Genomic DNA, 20,112 nt, shown 5'->3' on the forward strand with positions numbered 1-20,112 from the left:
TAAAAATAGGTGCCAATGGAAGTTTTCCTTTTCTTATTTTTTTTTTCCCTAAGCAACTCTTCATAGTCTGCCACTTTTGTAGAAAACTCAAGGAATTCTCTAAACTCCACACCTTGAAACTTTTTTTGAAGCTCAATGTCTAAATCACCTTAGGCCAACTTGACAAACTCATATTTAGGCAAAAATACTTTGCATTTGTTACACATATTCTTGAACCTAGATATGTATGAATCTACATACTCTCCTGACCCTTGGTAAATTTTAAACAACTTAACAATAGACATCTCATGCTCAATTTTGTAAAACTTTGTGTGAAATAAGTGCTCCATATCTTGCTAAGTATGCATAGAATCTCTAGGTAATGAAGCATGCATGAAAATATAGTTGCAGTGAAGGAATTGAGAAACAATCTTAGTTTAAAAATGTCAAATTTTTCATAATTATCAAGCTCACCACATTGCATAGTAAACTTATCAATATGTTCTAAAACAGATTGTAACCTATTTGCTGAAAACAAAGTGAACTCAGGTATTCTATAATTCATAGGGAAGGGATTATTTCTATTCACCCAGTTTGGACAGGGTTTATGAAGCTCAAGACGACCTATCTGACAATGGTCAGGTCCATACAACTCTTCAAAAACTATCTTGAAGGCTTCATAGTCAACATGAGGTTTGGGTTGACGTAATATAGGTGCATGCATAAGTAGTGGAGGTGATGGTGGTGGTGATATGCTAATAATTAAAAAGAAAATGAGTGAAACTAAAATAAATAAGGACTGAAATTTGAAAGGCAAATTGTGCTCGAATTGGTTTGCTATTTGATTAGATTTGTTGGCTGTTGATCAATTAATTGAAAAAATTATCTGGTCTTTTATAAACTTCTTAAAAAGGCACTAAATCTCCACTTTTTCACGTGTATATGTTGACAATAATTATTTTATATATTTTTTTTCTCTACTACTTTTAAATTTTCACTATAAGAAAACTTAATTACATTAGTTTTAGCTCAAAATTAATTAAAATTTAATTTAGGGTGCTAATAAAATTATTTTAAAATTAAATTTAGATATTTTAGTTATAAAACTTTAAAAATAATTAAATTATTTTTTGAAAGGATTTTTTAAATAATATTTAAAATAATATTCTTTAATAAAACGTTTTTTAGTATCCGGATCTTAACCCAAAAGGAGAGCGGACACAAATGGAAGAGCAGAATCATTCGTCTGTGGGACCACCAACTGCCAAAGCAGAGCTGTGCGCTGGGGACAAGGGGGAAAAAAATACAAAAAAATAATATATAAAAAAAATGTGAAAGCCGAAGACAGAAGGTCTCTTTCAGCTTTAGAGAGTCTCTCTTGACGCTTCCTTGTACTTCTATCCAATCAGTTTGTTAGTTATAAGCCAGCGTCAGTAACCCAGTGAGTCTTCTTCTGCCGGAATTATGCCCAAACCATTGCTTCTTTTCGCCGTTGGTGGCCGAGAGACCAAACACATTTATTCTTAGTCCTCCTGCTTGACCTGCTACCTCATTCTCTGCCAGTGTTTCCTTTTCCGCCGTAAAACCAACGGAAAAATCAGATCGAGAACTTTGAGTTGAAGACACTTGACGTCGATTTAAGATATTGTTAGCTCATCTCCGACCTTGGCATTCCTGGGAGTCGCCTGCTTATTCAGTTCCCATTAGTCTCCGGTGAGGCTCAACAGTGGCAGCGCGTGACTACTAGCGTAGAGGAGGACTCGTTTCTGGTGAAGTGTTGACAACTCATTCTTGGTTTTCCGGTTATTTATTGCGAACTCAGCAGGTAAATAAATCATAGTTATCGGTTCTGTTATCCTCTCTTTCTACACAAGCGCACACATATCCTCAGTCTCGTTGTTAATGGCTAAAAAAGTGATTTGTTCTGTTAAAATCCACAGTTTTCTAGTTAGATATTTTAAGGCTTTTCTTGGATAAAAGAAATGAATGGGTTTAGGATTTTGTTTTATTAAAAATATTTAAACAAATTCTGATGTTTTTACTGTCGGGCTATATAAGAAAATAAAAGGAAAAGAAAGCCGATGATATTGATGCAAGTAAATTAATGTTTTGCTTCCATAATAGAAAAAAAAAACAAAAGCTAACCAATTAGAATCTGAAGTTATTGTTGCTTGATATTTGCTTATTTTTGGAATCCTTTTATTCAATGTTCTGTTTGGGTTCTGAACCTTGTGTTCTTGATAGTTAATTCTTTAATTATTTTTGCATATTTATGGCATGAAAAGTTTCTGGGTTCTCTGAATTAATTGCGATTATTTTTTTGTGATTTTGAGGATGTTAAATTGATTATCTCTGTCTACTGAATCTTTTTATTTGAGAAGTTTGAATATGATTTTATTTGAAGTAATTTCTGTGTCTGTGTCTTTATGTTGGCGACATTGTCTTCGATTGATTTGGACATTTTGTCAGATTGAAGCTTTATATACCGTTAGGCTTATAAAAGAATTACTAGTATGATCTTAGGAACAACTTTAGTTATGCACGGAAAATTTATTTGAATTCTAGATTATATTTTGTGTTGAGTTCAGAGAATTGTCATTGCCTTTTCAATTGAATCCCTTGTTTAAACTTATGTCCTTTTCTTTTTTTTGACATTGTATGCGCCTAAGATTTTTATTTTAAATGAGCTGGGTAAGAAGGTTTATTTTATTTTAAAATGCTTGTCTTTAATCTGGTAGTTTTCCTTCTTCTTCTTCTTCTTCTTCTTCTTCCCCCCCTTTTTTTCTGGGTAATCAGTTTAATGCAAAGTGAGTTGTGTGAAAAGTATATTTTCTGGTTTGATGGCTGCCATTAAATCCTAATATACTTTGCATACTGCTTACTTTTTGGTTCTCAATCACACACCATGTAAATGTTCTAGTGCAAAGGATTTTAGGTTAGATAATCAAATAAAAATCCTCTTGGCTGATTGCACTTGATACTTTTTGAATTGCAATTGTTAACCCATTTTAGCAAATATTTTTACTATCATATCAGATATATTTTTATAAGTAATTAATATTATATTTATTAAATTTATAGTGTTTAAATAATTTATTTTTTATGAATTTTTTATTTTTGCGCTGCGGCTCACCTCGCACAAGCGCTCGCTAGGGTCCAGGACCTTTTGTGCCTTGGTGCGCCTTGAGCCTTTAACAACTTCTAAACAAGCTAACGAAAATGACTAGTCCTTGGTTCTCTCTCTTTCCTTCTCTACTTTTCCTCTCTAGTCCTTTGTTTTCTTTCCATTTTGTTAACCCATTTCTTCTTGTCTTTTTTTTTTGTCCATTTATTTTTCCCAAGTGAAATTTAAGAAACCTAGAATGTTGTTGTCCCTTGCTCATATGGAGATAGGTGCTGACCATTTTTTGGTATTAAATATGGATTCTAGTAGTTTTAGCCCTTTTCCTTGTTATGGAGTATGGATTTTGATCATTCTTGTAGAGAAATGATTCCATAAAAAAAACTACATGTAACATATGATAGTTAAATTCAAAAGGAGGAGTGCTAGCTAGATATTAGTTTCCAATGGATATATGATTTTTTTTTTTTAATTTTTTGAAAGTAATGGATATATGTTGTTAATTGGGAAGTTTCTGGAAAATTTTATTTTTCCTGTGCCTCACCTCTCAAATGTGTGTGTACAAGCTGAGGCTTGAAGATCCCTTTGTGCCTTAGGGTGCCTTGAATTGTGTCTATAATACGAACGATTGGAATTCAGTTGGACATTATTTTAACCCTTTTTTTTGGTCTTTCGTTTGATTGGTGATGAAACTCAAGTTTTAGCATAAAAGCAAGTTAATTCTCATTCAGTTTTGGTAATTCTTATTTTTCTTTAGTTTTCAGTACGGTATATCTTGGTGAAGCATACTACAAAGTTATTTTTTTTGAAAATTTTTAATTTTTAATTTGGTTGATTCCATGGTTTTAAGTTGCGGTTGCGGTTGCGGTTAACAGAAATAGGCCTATAATGGCCGCAACATAATAGTAACGGCTTAGCTCTACGCAAATTTTTTTTGAAAAATTTACAATGCTTATAAAATGACTATATATTAGCAGATACAAGTAAAATTATTGTTGAGAATATGCAAATATGGAATTTTCACATCAAAAAATAATGAGATGAGTGATGTACATATAAGTGAGAAGGATCATATATTTATTGCCTTAAGGTTTTAGGTTAGAAGTGGTGCCAAATTTATGAGTGTGTTCTTTCATAAGGCCCATCAAGAAAAGATTCTCCCCCAGGCTCTTTGGGCTTTCTTGAATCTCTAACAAGTGGTATCAGAGCCGATAGTTCGGCAAGGATGAGTATGGAAACGATGGTCGGTGGTTTCCGTGGTGCTTTGGCACATGATGGAAGGGTTTGGAGACATAGGCCCAATGGAGTAGAAAAGTACTCTTCTGGAGAAGAGCATGCCAATGGAATGGAAACTCTCAGGGCACATAATGGCTCTAGCATGACTCTTTGTGGTGCATTCTGGTGCAGGTTTGGTCGAGTAATTGGGCTCTTGGTGACTTCATAATGCTTGAGTTGGGAAAAAATGCTTCCATTCGAGGGGAGCGAATCCAGTAGGCCTAATGTAGAAGAGATTCACGCTTGAGGGAGAGATTTTTAGGAATATACAAGTGTGGAATTCCTAAATCGAAAAAAGATGGGATGAATGAGAGACATATAAGCAGAAAAGACCCATAGACCTATTGCTTTAAGATTTTAAGATAGATGTGGTGTCAAGGCCTTAAGTGTGTTCTTTCACAAGATCCATCGAGAAAGGATTCTCCCCTAGGCGCTTTGGACTTCCCTAAATCCCTAAAAAGATACGCAACTATGTAATAAGCACAAATACATCAAATAAATACATTAAATCTATTATGTTTAGATATCATTAGCATTAAATAATTTATAGCTAGAATAGAGATATTTAATAATGATATTAGCTTAGCAAATAATAAGGAGAGATTTTATAGAAGAAAGGAGAAATTTGGGTGAAAATTTGAGAGAATATAAGAGATATAGTGGCTGTGAAAGCAAGAATACACAGATAAAGAAAAGAGAAGCAAAATAACACTATTTCCATGTGATTCAACAAAGGAATAATTAAAGTAACAGCTATTACTGTTACGTAACAGTAAATAACAGCCGTTACCCTTACGTAACAATTGTAACGGCCATTACACTTCCAACGCAAATTTGCCTATAAATAACAATGTATCACATAACAGGCCCTTCCAAAACATGTAAATAACAACCATCATGTTACGTAACGGCCGTTATTTGAAAGCATGGTTGAGTCCTATATATGCTTTTTTGTGCTTTTATCAAATGCAGTGTTGCTCTTCAGGAAGCTGATTCATTATTTTGTTGTTATCATTTTCTTAAGAAGGTAGTTTGTGTTGAGGAGAATGTAGAGATCATTTGAATGGAATCTTGAAACTGAATCTATCCATGGTATGTAACATATTGATGAATGCTTTTTTTAGCTTCTTGCTATCATCATTTTAGGTAAAATTATTGCCCTTTGAATTGAGAGGGTTAATTCAAGTATCAAATGTGTATGATAGTTAATGGCCTATTCCTTTCCTAGTGATTAGTTATCATGGCAATTATTTTATTTTATTTGAGTCATTTTTAGAAAAAGAGAATTTAGGGAAATAAAGGATATGAGTAATCAATATGGTAGTTAAATATGAGAGTAAAGATAAATTAAATTGTTGGTATGGGTGTTGAGAAAAGTGAATCTTTACCCATATTATTTATCCATTTTTCTATTTTGGTTTGACCCAAAAGACACTTATCAAAACATTGCAAGTTTGTTATCATTAAGTTGGTTTGTTTAAATGACTTGGTTATTGGGACTTGTTAAAACTGGGGAGCCCAAAGTGCTTGGGGGAATCCTTCTTGTAGGATTTTGTTAGAGAACCACACTCGTGGTCTTGACAACACAATTGATCCCAAACTTCAAGGCATTAGGTCCATTGGTCATTTCCACTTTTATGGCCCTCATTTAGTCCTTAAGAGCAACACTGCATTGGAGATGAAAATGTTAAGGTGGATGAATGGCCATACTAGACTAGATCAAGTCTGTAATGAGAGTATTAGAGAAAAGGTAGGAGTGGTGCTAATTGAGGATAAGCTGAGAGAAGGGAGATTGAGGTGGTTTGGTCATATGAAGCATAGACATACGGAGGCTCTAATTAGACAAGTAGAGCATATTAGGTTAGAGGATAGAAAGAAAAGAAAGGGTAGACCTAAACTGACTTGGAGGAGAGTAGTACAACATGATCTAGAAGCATTACACATTTCCGCGGATTTAATCCAAAATCGTTTAGAGTGGAGAAAGAGAATCCATATAGCCGACCCCAAATTTTTGGGATAAAGGCTTAATTGAGTTGAGTTGTATACTTTAATGCTAAATTTAGTATGAGAACGAACTCTTATATTGTTGAATTATGTTTCTTTAAATTATTATTATTGTTTCTTATTATTCTAGTAGAAGATACTAATATTAGTAATGTGGCAATTTTTATATTTGGTTTTACAATATTTATTGACATCATAGTTTTTTTTTTTTTTTTTTTTTAAGTTTTTTTAGTCAAGTCTTTAGTAATTTTCATGCAAATGTTTTAAAAAAATTTTTACTTTAGCCTAATTGATAATATCTTGACTTAAAATTAAATTAAAAAATTTTACTTGAACTTGGAAAAAAAAATGAAGACCCAAAGAATCCAAATTGGGCAGACCAGTTACAGTGTGAAAGATGACTAAACTGGTAGGTTTGGTTTGGTGCAAAAGATAGTCGCATGGTTTAGTTAATTGTACCATGCGCAATTCCTTCTTGTCTTTCCAATGTGCCATTTCCCTTAACGTGTACTATCCCAACAACTTTCACACAACATCTAACTAAAAGCCTTAAGGCATTAGTCCATAAGACATTTTCCACTAATGTGTCTCTTACTTAGACTTGGTTTTTCCAATGCAGCTTTTTTCCACTTCACATTTGCTATCATAACAGTAGGGGTGTATAGTTCTGGTTCAATTCTTTGATGTTTCAGTTTCAGGTCAGTTCTCGGTACTTTGATTTCAATTCGGATTTCAATTCTTGAAACAATTTTATACAATTGTTTTCATGAAAAGTCATTTATGAATTGCCATTTAAGCTTAAGAGTTGGTTGTTAATATATACATTTTAACTATTTTTTTAATTCTATAATCTTTAATTATAAAGTATATATATAATTTAGGATTAAGAATATTATATAATATAATAATACAAATATATTATACAATATACCTTTAACCTTTTTCATAATTATATAATTTTTAACTATAAGGCGCATATATAATTAAGGATTAAGCATATTATGTAAAATAGTAGTATAATTATAATTAAGAATTATCAAGTGATTTAATGTATTTATAGCAAAAATTATTAAGAGAGGGTAGAGGAATGAAAGATAATATTAGGTTAGATATAATCCATAATTATAATATATATATATATCCAAAAAAATCATAGAAAAACATATGTATAAAATTGATTCTCGATTCGGTACGGTTTTAGTTTCATTCTTCGTGAATAACTAGAACCATACCAAAATAGTGAAATAAGTATGGTTCAATACAGTTCACAATCCCCAAAAACCATGCATAGTCCTACCCAACAGGGCTTCCTAGCCTCTATAGTTGATTTTGAATATGATATGTTTATTTGGACTTCCTTTACCTCCTTAGTCAATTTTGAATAGGATGTGGTAATGGTTGGTGACATAGCATAGCTTGGTTGAATGAATATTGTGGCTAGATTTTTAGTTAATGAGAAGAAGTGATACTTATATCGCTTAAAAGGTCCTCTACATTTTTTCCCATCATGACTACTCACAAGCTCAAGTAGCACCTTGAAACTAAAGACATCTGATTTAGCTGAAAAATGCCAATGCACGGAAACATGTAGCCATTGCATATGAAGTTTATACAAAAAAAGTATTGCATGTACTTGCAATCATGATAATTAAATATGGTTTTTGAATACTTACTAGGTGCTTGCCATTCTACTTGTATTGCCTAACTAGGTTTGACCCAATATAAACAACTTTGCCATGTTGTCTAACAAAATATTGCTTGCATATTTTGGGCCTTTGATAGAATGAAAGCTACATCAAGTGGCAGAATATTGAGAAAACAAAAGAATAGACAAGTAGCATTTTTGGTATTGGTATTACAATTTGGGATAGTGTGTTATGTTCTCCTGCCCAGAATCTCATAACAGACCTGTTAACAATGAAATTTGATTCGAAAACTAAAACTTTTGTTTTACTTTGATTTTTTTCTCGATCTATTATTGCTGAAAACGTGAGCTCATTAAAAAGGAGCTCTAACCTTTGACTCATTGGAGAAGAGAGAGTTCAGATCTCAATATAATTTAAAATAGTTTTGCTTAATTTTTTTAATTCAAGTGACCCTTTTGTAAGAGAGCTTTACACAAGATCTATTGAAATCCTACTAGATTTAGAAATCCTAATTCCATCAAGTGTATAACTAGAAAGGAGATAATAATAATCCTAATAGAATTAGAAGTCCTTGTATGATAGGGATTATAATTTTGAAAAGGAAATAACTCTTAATTGAAACAAGAATTAATATCTAATAATAATAGAAAGTAAATCCCCAAAATTCAACCACAAATGCGTCCATAACATCACTTTCCTCTTGGAGAAATAGCTTGTCCCCAAACTCGATAGTAGGATAAGACTATGAGTCATCCATAGTCCTTTTCCCTCATTGCTTCCTCTGAATCATCCATCTCTAATCAAAATAACTTCTTACATTGATGCCTGGAGGAATATGGTTTGTTACAATTATAGCAAGGCCCTTGCTCTTCACTCAAGCATCTCTGCAAGGCTCAATTTTTTTAATAAAAAGAGATGAAACACTTCCTGAACTAGAATTATGTGATGTGCTAATGATCTGGTTGGCGGTAGCCTTGGTTACAGGCGGAATTGATGAAATAGTTGTTGTTCTTGTATTGGACTGTGAATTTGTCCAATTTCCTTATCGTATGTCTCTCCCAACTGTTGTTTTCTTTAAAAAACTCTTGCTAAATTCATTGCTTATGCTAGACTTGGTGGATTTTGCATCTCCACATCAAGCTTGATTGAATTAGTTAGCCCCGTATTAAATAAGTCCACCCATTGGTCTACTCAAACTGTTTGTTGCTTGAGCTAGCAAACTTTGAAATTGGCGTTGGTACTCCTCTACTGTTCCTGCTTGGTTTAAATTAACCAATTCGCTCAAAGAATTGCGACTGAGTGGAGGTCTGAAACTCAAATTGCAATAATCCTTGAAGACTAGTCATGTTATGTTTGGTTCTTCTTTTTCCAATCTATAGAACCAAATTTGTGTTTCTCCAAGCATATGAAATGGTGTAAGACATACTTTATTTGCCTTAGAAGTCATTTGATAGGAAAAGAATTGCTCACTGTTATGGAAAGTCAATCACTATATTATTTCTCTGTATATTCTGTATTCTGTATTCCTATTTAGGATTTCTTATTTAGGATTTCTTCCTAATTAGTAGAACACAATTATAGGAATCAATTGTATATATATACCCATGTACAGATTGATTGAAATCAAGGAGAATCATCTATATCTACATGGTATCAGAGCAGATCATCAATTTAGGGTGACTATTTGTTCTCACTACTCAGCTCAGGAGAGACCTTGGCCGCCGACCGGCCGTTTCAACCCCGATCAACATCGCCGGCGTCGCCTCAAACCCCTCATTCCACCACTGTGTCGTTGTTGCACGATCCAAAGATACCATTAAAGGACTCCTGAGGTTTGGCTCTCAGATCCTATTTTGGTATTTGCTTGATTTGTGATTTTGGGTTATTTTGCTGCTATAAGCACTTTGGATTAGCGTTTCGGTTAGTTTTCTTTGTCTCAACAAATGGCAGACAATAAGAATGTTATTTCTGATGTGATTCCGGTGATGACTAAGATCACGGAACACAAACTTAATGGTTCGAATTACCTGGAGTGGAGTAAGACTGTTAGGGTCTATTTGCGTAGCATTGATAAGGATGATCACCTTACTAAAGATCCACCCACTGATGATACACGACAAACTTGGCTAAGGGAGAATGCTCAGTTGTTTTTGCAGCTTCGGAACTCGATTCATAGTGAGGTAATTAGTTTAATTAATCACTATGAATTTGTTACGGAATTGATGGATTACTTAGATTTTTTGTATTCTGGTAAAGGGAATATCTCCCGTATTTATGATGTTTGTAAGGCATTCTACCGTGCTGAGAAAGAGGATAAGTCTCTCAAGGCTTATTTTATGGATTTTAAACAGGTATATGAGGAACTTAATGTATTGTTGCCTTTTAGTCCTGATGTGAAAGTTCAAAGAGCCCAACGGAGCAACCGGTCATTATGAGTTTTCTTGTGCCTTCCTTGAGTATGAGATCGCTAAATCTCGATTCTCTCGATTCCGAGATTTCCTCTTGCATGAAACGTTCACACGGTCCTTCAGACAGAGAGTACTCAATCTTCACACCGCCAAGAGTGCTCTTATTAGCCGTAATCCAAATGGACAACAGGGTAATAGAAGAGGAACTAGAGGAGGAATTACAGGCAACAGAAGTAATCAGCGTAATGGAGAGGCTAGTTCTAATCAGGACTCAAGATGAGTTATTTGTTATTATTGCCATGAGCCTGGCCATACAAAATATAATTGTCCGCAACTTCAGAGGAAAAATCAGCGATCACAGATGGCAAATATGGAAGCAGAGAATTCTACAGTATCTTCCTCTGAGAAAACTATTTTGGTATCTGCAGAGGATTTTGCACAATTTTCCCAAAGATCGTGTATCTCTAAAGCCTACAGTTCCTCACATCGCGATCACGAGTCGAGTAAATCCACTATATGCTTTGTGTCTTCTTCATCCAAATGGGTTATTGATTCAGTGCGACAGATCACATGATGTAATTCTAGTCTTCTATCTGCTTTTCAGTCTAATCTCACTTCCTCTACTGTTACTTTAGCTGATGGTTCTACTTCTTGTGTCATGGGTTCTGGAACTGCGAACCCGACTTCGTCAATTTTTTTGTCTTTTGTTTTGTGTCTACTAAAATTTTCTTTTAATCTACTTTCTGTTAGTAAACTTACTCGTACCTTAAATTGTTCTGTTTCCTTTTTTCCTGACCAGTGTTTGTTTCAGGATCTTACGACGAAGCAGATTATTGGTAGAGGACGCGAGTCAGGTGGTCTCTACGTTCTGGAAAATCATGTACCGCGGTCGCTTGTTTGCTCCAGTACCTTAACACCTCTTGAAGCTTATTGTAGATTGGGTCATCCTTCTTTGTCTACCATGAAGAAGCTGTGTCTCAATTTCAGTCTTTATCAGTACTAGAATGTGAGTCGTGTCAGTTTGCAAAACATCATCGTTTGCCTTTTGTGTCTAGAGTTAATAAACGGGCTTCATACCCTTTTGAATTAGTTCATTCTGATGTTTGGGGTTCTTGTTCTGTTACATCTAAAACTGGATTTCGTTATTTTATTACTTTTGTTGATGATTACTCTCGTGTTACCCAGTTGTATTTAATGAAGAATCGTTCTGAGTTGTTTTCTATCTTTTGTGCCTTTTGTAATGAAATCAAAACTCAATTTAATATTTTTGTGCGCATATTAAGAAGTAACAATGCCAAAGAATACTTTTCAGCACAATTTCATCCTTGTATGACACAAAATGGCGTTCTTTCAGTCTTCCTGTGTGGATACCCCATCCCAAAATGGCGTGGCCGAAAGAAAAAATCTTCATCTTCTTGAGGTAACTCGTGCTCTTCTTTTTCAGATGAAAGTACCTAAACACTTTTGGGTGGATGCAGTTTCTACGGCATGTTTTTTGATCAATCGTATGCCGTCTTCTGTCCTTAATGGGGATATTCCTTATACTACTTTGTTTCCTACAAAATCTTTGTTCCCTATTGAACTCCGTATTTTTTGTTGTACTTGTTTTTTGCGTGATATTCGTCCACAGGTTACTAAATTGGATCCAAAATCTCTCAAATGTGTCTTCCTTGGGTACTCCCGGCTCCAAAAAGGGTACCATTGTTTCTCTCCTACTCTTAATCGTTATCTTGTTTCTGCAGATGTCACATTTTTTGAGTCCACTCCATTTTTTCCTCCATCATCTGTGTATGAGAGTCAGGGGGAGGAGGATGATCTCTTAATATATACTGTCCAACCAATGTCTAGTCCTCTCCCACAGCCTGTTCCTTCTGTCTCTAGACCTACTCGACCTCCCGTTGTTCATGTTTATTCCAGGAGATTGGAGATTCCTGACTCAGATCCTCCACCAGCTACTTCGTTGGGAGATCCTGTACCTCATACTGATTATGATTCTGATCTAGAGTTACCCATTGCTCTTCGTAAAGGTAAACGTTCATGTACGTACCCTATCTCTTCTTTTGTTTCTTATAATCAATTGTCTTCTTGTTCTCGGTGTTTTGTTACTTCTTTAGACTCTGTTCCTATCCCTAATACTGTTGATGAGGCACTGTCTCATCCTGGCTGGTGTGATGCTATGAAAGAGGAAATGGAGGCTTTAGATGCTAATGGTACATGGGAACTGTTGCCTTTGCCCACTGGTAAGAAAGCTATTGGTTGCAAATGGGTATTTACAGTAAAGGTAAATCCTGATGGTTCTGTGGCTAGGTTAAAAGCACGCCTTGTAGCAAAAGGATATGCTCAGACATATGGGGTTGATTACTCTGATACTTTTTCTCCTGTAGCTAAACTTACTTCTATTCGCTTGTTTATCTCTTTAGCAGCTACATATAATTAGCCCCTGCATCAATTGGATATCAAGAATGCTTTCCTTCATGGTGATCTTCAGGAGGAGGTGTATATGGAGCAACCACCTGGGTTTGTTGCTCAGGGGGAGTTGGATAAAGTTTGTAGGCTTCGAAAGTCTCTTTATGGCTTGAAACAAAGTCCTAGGGCATGGTTTGGGAGATTCAGTGAAGCAGTACAGGAATTTGGTATGCAAAAGAGTAAGTGTGATCACTTAATATTTTATAGGCAATCTGAGGCTGGTCTAATTCTCTTGGTAGTCTATGTGGATGACATTGTCATCACTGGGAGTGACTCTGCAGGTATTTTATCTCTTAAAACATTCCTCCAAACTCAGTTTCAGACCAAAGACTTGGGATTGTTAAAGTATTTCTTGGGTATAAAAGTTATGAGAAGTAAGAAGGGTATTTTCTTGTCTCAAATAAAATATGTCCTCGATCTATTAACAGGGACAGGAAAATTAGGTGCTAAGCCTTGTAGTGCACCAATGACTCCAACTTTACAGCTGTTAGCAGGGGATAGTGAGTTGTTTGAAGATCCAGAGAGATACAGGAGATTGGTAGGAAAATTGAACTATCTTACAGTCACTCGTCCTGACATTGCTTATGCCGTTAGTGTGGTAAGTCAGTTTATGTCTTCCCCAATTATTGCTCATTGGGAAGCCTTGGAATAAATCTTGTGTTATCTGAAGGGCGCTCCAGGAGGAGATTTGCTATATGGTAATCATAGGTATTTGAATGTTGAATATTTTTCAGATGCGGACTGGGCTGGATCTAAGGTTGACAGGAGGTCAACTACTGGATATTGCGTTTTTATTGGAGGAAATTTGGTGTCTTGGAGAAGCAAGAAGCAAAGTGTAGTTTATCGATCTAGTGCTGAATCCGAATACAGAGCCATGGCACAATCAGTATGTGAGGTAATGTGGATACTTCAATTACTAGATGAGACAGGTTTTTAAGACCTCCCTGCCTACGAAATTGTGGTGTGATAATCAAGCTGCTCTTCATATTGCTTCTAATCCGGTGTTTCATGAGCGGACCAAACATATTGAGATTGATTGTCATTTTGTTCGTGAAAAGATTCGACAACAGATCATCTCAACAGGACATATCAAAACTGGAGAGCAGTTAGGAGATATTTTCACAAAAGCTCTGAATGGAGCTAGGATTGACTACATTTGTAACAAGTTGGGCATGATTAACATCTATGCTCCAACTTGAGGGGGAGTGTTATGGAAAGTCAATCACTATGTTATGGAAAGTCAATCACTATGTTATGGAAAGTCAATCACTATATTATTTCTCTGTATATTCTGTATTCTGTATTCTTATTTAGGATTTCTTATTTAGGATTTCTTCCTAATTAGTAGAACAAAATTATAGGAATCAATTGTATATATATACCCATGTACAGATTAATTGAAATCAAAGAGAATCATCTCTTTCTACACTCACATCTATGCAAACAAATTAACAGATCTTTGGTTCCATAAAAAGTTGGGAAATCCAGCTTAGTGTACTGTGGAACAACTCCTGCTATAGGTCACCCTTCTACTTTTTCTTCTGTTCTGTTAAGCATGTGACTATTGCTACTGCCTATTCCTCCATCGAATTCTCTTCCTCGGCTTCTACTAGCACCATTAAGAATTTCCCGCATTTGCTGAGATAAAATCTGTAATCGTGCTTCTATCTTGGCTTTTGATTGTACAACTCGAGCCTCCATTCTCGATTCTGCTTTAGTCACCTTAGCTTCGGATATGGCCTATGCCTCCTGGAAAAGAGATCTTAACTCTTCTCTCAGATTTGAGTCGCTCAGGACGGTTGGCTCTGATACTAATTTGTTATGTTCTTGTGCCTAGGATCTTGTCACAGGCTTGTTAACAGTGAAATCTTATTCAAAAGTTAAAACTTTTGCTTTACATCGATACTTTCCTCGGCCTATTGTTGCTAAAAACTTGAGTTTGTCAAAAGGGAGCTCTAACTTTAGACTTGTTAGAGAAGAGAGTCCAGATCTCAATTTAATTGAAAATAGTTCTGCTTAATTTTATTAATTCAAGTGAATAAGAGAGGTTTACGCAAAATCTATTGGAATCCTACTAGAATTAGAAATCCTAATTCCATCAGGTTTATAACTAGAAAGGAAATAATAATAAGAAAGGAAATAGTAATAATCCTACTAGAAATAGAAATCCCTCTAGGAAATAATAATAATCCTACTATAAATAGCAATCCCTGTATACAAGGGATTACAATTCCGAAAAGGAAATTACTCTTAATTAAAACAAGAATTAATATCTGTAGAAGACAAAAAGTTTAGAGAATTTCTTTTATATTTCTTCATATAAAAATGATTTACAAGAATTTTAATTTATATACAAAGGCTATGACTAAATAGGAAACTAATAAATACAATGATTCCTAATTATATTCTAATTTATAGCTAATTTACACTAATTAAGGGATTTACACTAATTAAGGGATTCTAACACTCTGCCTCAAGTTGGTTTATGTATGTTGCACATGCCCAACTTGCAAACTAGGGTATGAAACCCCTTACAACTTAATCCCTTAGTAAACATATCAGCTAATTGGTCTTTCGATCCTACGTAAGAGATACTTAAGGAACCATTGATAACTTTTTCTTTTATGAAGTGTCTGTCAATCTCTATATGCTTTGTCCGATCATGCTGAATTGGATCGTGAACTATATTGATGGCAGCTTTGTTATCACAGAATAAGTACAAATCACTAGCTTCCAGCAATTTTAATTCCTCCATCAACTTTCGTAATCATAATAGTTCACAAATACCTTAAGCCATTGCTCTAAACTCAGCCTCTGCACTAGATCTAGCTATCATATTTTGCTTCTTGCTTCTCCAAGTGACTAGATTACCACCAATAAAATTATAGTAACCAGATGTCGATATCCTATTATTAAGAGATCCAGGCCAATCTGTTTCTGTAAAGGCCTTAATCTGAAGATGGCCATACTTTGAGAAAAGAAGTCATTTCCTAAGTGCAGATTTTAAGTATCCCAAAATGCGAAAAACAGCCTCCAAATGAGGTTCACGAGGATCATGCATATACTGACTCACTAGACCCACTGCATATGCTATATCTGGTATGGTATGTGAAAGATAAATCAGTCTGCCAACCAACCTCTGATATCTCCCTATATCCATTGATTCCCCAACTCCAGCTTGCAATTTGTAATTTGCTTCAATGAGAGACTCTACTAATTTACAACCTAGCATTCCTGTTTCCTCCAACAGATCTAGTATGTACTTCGTTTGAGAAATAAAGATTCTTTTATCTGATCTGGCAATCTCTATTCAAAGAAAGTACTTTAGCCTTCCCAAATCTTTGATTTCAAACTCCTGTACTAGTTGCTCCTTTAGATGAGCCATTTCTTCTCTATCATCACTAGTTACCACAATATCATCCATGTAAACAATAAGCAGAGTGATCTTACCCTTATAGTGTTTTATAAACAAGGTGTAATGAGCATTGCTTTGGCAGTATCCAAAGGAAACCATAGCCTTACTGAACCTGTCAAACCATACCCTAAGTGACTGTTTTAAGCCATACAGTGCTTTCTTCAATCTACAAACATTTCATTTGGTCTTCTCATCCTCAAATCCTGGAGGATTTTCTATATACACTTCTTCTTCCAAATCACCATGTAGAAATACATTTTTTATATCAAACTGTTGCAAATCCCACTCAAGATTTACTACACATGATAGTAAAATTCTGATGGTAGTCATTTTAGCAACAGGAGCAAAGGTTTCCTGATAATCTACCCCATATGTCTGTGTAAAGCCTTTTGCTATCAGCCTAGCCTTATACCTTTTAATTGAACCATCTGTTCTATGTTTCACAATGAACACCCACTTGCATCCAAGTGGTTTTTTCCCGGTGGAAGAGTAACAAGTTCCCATGTCTCATTCTTTGCCAGAGCTTTCATCTCCTCCACCATGGCTGCCTTCCATTTTGGATCAAGACATGCTTTCTTCTAATCCTGTGGGATAGAAACAGAGGAAACAGATAATAGAAAGGCTCTATAGGATGGAGACAAAGAATCATAGGAAATGAAGTTAGAGATGAGACGTTTAGTATAGGTTTTAACACCTTTTCTGAGAGTAATAGGAATATCAAGATCATTATCAGAAGAAGAAAAAGTAGACCGAGAATTAAAATTAGACTCTTCAAGAACCAAAAGAGACTCATCACATACCTTAGAATGTTTAGGAATTGAATTCAGAGATTTCAATTGATCAGCAGTCTCCTGCTTGATGGCTATATCTGTCTTGTTCCGCTGAGTATAGATTCTCAAATCTGATCTATTTAGTCTCCTTCGAGATTTAGGTGACTTCCTCTGAGTATCATTATTAGGTACAAGTTTTAAACCCAGATTTTCACTTTGAAGTTGAAAGTTGAGAGAAGACAAAGAAGAAGGGAAAAACACCTCTTCTTCCTTCCTATGCTCCCTCTGAAGAGGTGGATGGAAATAAGATTCAGATTTCCTAAAGGTAACATCCATGCTCACAAAATATTTTCGTGTAGGAGGGTGGTAACATGTATACCCCTTCTGAGTACTGGAATAACCAACAAAGACACACTTGAGGGCTCAAGGATCTAACTTCCCCCTATTAGGCTGATAAACAAAGCAAACACAACCAAAGACCTTTGTAGGAACAGTATATAAATTTTTACCTTGCAAAACCTCTAAAGGACTCTTAAGCTCTAAAGTCCGGAGTGGCATCCTGTTAATAAGATATGCAGCAGAAAGAGCATCATCCCCCCAGTAAGGTTTAGAAATATTCATTGTAAACATAAGAGATATAGCAACCTTAAGTAAGTATCTATTTTTTCTCTCAGACACTCCATTTTGAACACTAGTGTTAACACAACTAATCTGATGCAAAATTCCATGTAACTTTAAATATTCCTGAAAAACTCCATTCATATACTCTATGCCATTATCAGTTCTCAGTATTTTAACATAAGCATTAAACTGGGTGCTAATTACTTTGTGAAACTGCTGAAAACATGAAAATACTTCATTTTTCCCTTTCATCAGATATACTCAAGTTAACCTACTGCAACAATCAATAAAAGTCATAAACCATCTATAATCCGATAAAGACAAAGTTTGAGTAGGTCCCCACACATCATAATGGATAGTCATAAAAAAAAAAAACTAAAACCTTATTATTTATTGTATGATAACATTGTCTTTATTGCAGGATAACATTGTCTAGTATGTTTGAAAAACTCACAAGCATCACATACTAATAATTCAGTTTTGCATTGCTTAAACAAAAGAGGATAAAGTTTCTCTAAAACAGTAAATGAAGGATGTCCAAGTCTCCTATTCCACTGGATAATTTCTTCCTCAGCACCCATAGACTGTTCCAACATGGTTTGATCAACACAATCATTCAATAAAAATAGCCCATCTTGCAGTCTACCATTACCAACTATTCTCCCTGTTATTAATTCCTAAAATACACAGTGAGTGAGAAAAAAATTCAATTTTGCAGTTAAGAGCTTTTGTGATAGAACTAACAGATAGAAGATTAATAGGAAAGCTAGGCACATGTAAGACAGAATTAAGACTTATAGTAGGAGTGCATTTAACAGAACCTGTTCCAGAAAAATTAGATAAGGATCCATCCGCAGTGCGGACTTTTTCTTTGCCTGAACATGGAGAATAGAATATGAATTTATTTGAAGAGCCTGTCATATGTTTATTTGTTCCAGAATCTATGACTCAAAATGAATTATTATGATTGACAAAAAAAGCATTACCTGGGTTGACGAAGTTAGAAGGGGCAACTGTATTGGATTGTGATTCAAGCTATGATAGGAATCACCTTAGAGTCTGTACCTTTTCATTGGAAAACATCCCAGTGATAACAGTCTCTTCAAAAACACTCAGCCTCAGATACATTTGCTTGTGGTCTAGCACAGTCATCCTTTTTCCTCTACGCCCTTTAGTTGGGCGGCCATGCAGCTTCCAGCATTGTTCTTTGGTGTGCCGGGATTTCCCACAGTAGTCACAATGCAAGTGATCCTTATCTGATGGACCATGTGACTATTCTCGTAAGGAGTTAGCAGTCAGCAGTCAGCCTAGCCTTATCAACAACTGTAGAATTGATCATGACGCTTCTTCTGCTCTCCTCCTGCTGAACATAAGGTGGGCAAAGGATCCTTACCAAGTACTTGGATCCGAATCTGATCATACTCCACTTTTAGCCCAGCAAGAAAATCATATATTCGTTCCTTCTCAATCAATTTCTGGAACTTAACTGCATCAACCAGACATGAAGTCTGAAAGTCCTGATTGAAATCCAACTCTTGCCATAAATCACTCAATTCCGCATAATACTGAGCAACAGTCAACTCACCTTGTTTCATTCTATGAACCTTGTTCCTAGGCTCATAAATTTGTGCATCATTCCCAACTTGAGAATAAGTCTGGGAAACAACAATCCAAATGGTAGTTGCACTGTCCAACAGTAAATACCCACGAGTTATATGAGATTGTATAGAATTGATGAGCCATGACATAACAAGAGAGTTCTCCGACTCCCACTGATTGTAGGTAGAACTAGTACTTTCTGGCTTTTTCTTATCTCTAATGATATACCCCCTGCAGTCCTCTAGCCTGAATGAACAGTAGACAGGATCTAGACTATGCCAAATAGTTAGTTTCATCCAACTTTACAGGAGTAATTTGTAAAGAGGGATAATTATTGACAAATCCAACCTTTGTTTCAGAGGCTTCCTTCTTTCCATCAGTCATTTTTCAATTAAAAGAATAGGTACTGAGGCAAAAAGCAAGAAACTGAGCAATGGAAGGTGCCAAAAAAGAAAGTGCAAACCAAGTGTGAAAACATGTTGGTCAGAGGCGCGCTCGACAGGGAAGGTCATCGGCAAGAGGCACGACAGGAGAAATCACCTGAAAAAGGGTGCACGCGCTGGCACGTGAAGAATGATGTGAGGCTTCTGGAGGCGAGTGAGCTCACGTGCTTCACTGGACAGCGGCGGGACTCCGGGCATAGGCCGATCGGCTGGTGTCCCTCCTTAGGTGGGTGGTGATAGTCACTGCCCTTCTTAGAACGACGTAGAAACTTGACCCACAAAAAAACTACCCAGAACTATACTGTTCACGCCAAAAAATTTTGGCACAGCTCTGATACCTTGTAGAAGACGGAGAATTTAGAGAA

At 35.5% G+C, this 20,112-nt stretch overlaps 1 protein-coding gene across 7 annotated transcripts in view; it reads left to right on the top strand.

Moving 5' to 3' along the window:
• Nucleotides 1–1,233: 1,233 nt before the first annotated feature.
• The window catches only part of LOC110667468 (uncharacterized), a 33,601-nt gene continuing 14,722 nt past the window's right edge, over nt 1,234–20,112 (top strand). Inside the window, exons 1-3 of one of the 7 annotated variants that reach the window (XM_058150076.1) lie at nt 1,234–1,804; nt 5,403–5,467; nt 6,999–7,077. The gene's annotated coding sequence lies outside the window, so the exon portion shown is untranslated. Of the gene's footprint in view, nt 1,805–3,077; nt 3,213–5,402; nt 5,468–6,998; nt 7,078–20,112 lie in introns of those variants that run through there. The other 6 variants (XM_058150074.1, XM_058150080.1, XM_058150075.1 and 3 more) reach the window with 6 other exon arrangements.

This window comes from Hevea brasiliensis, chromosome 7, assembly GCF_030052815.1.
Source record: "Hevea brasiliensis isolate MT/VB/25A 57/8 chromosome 7, ASM3005281v1, whole genome shotgun sequence".
NCBI lineage: Eukaryota > Viridiplantae > Streptophyta > Magnoliopsida > Malpighiales > Euphorbiaceae > Hevea > Hevea brasiliensis.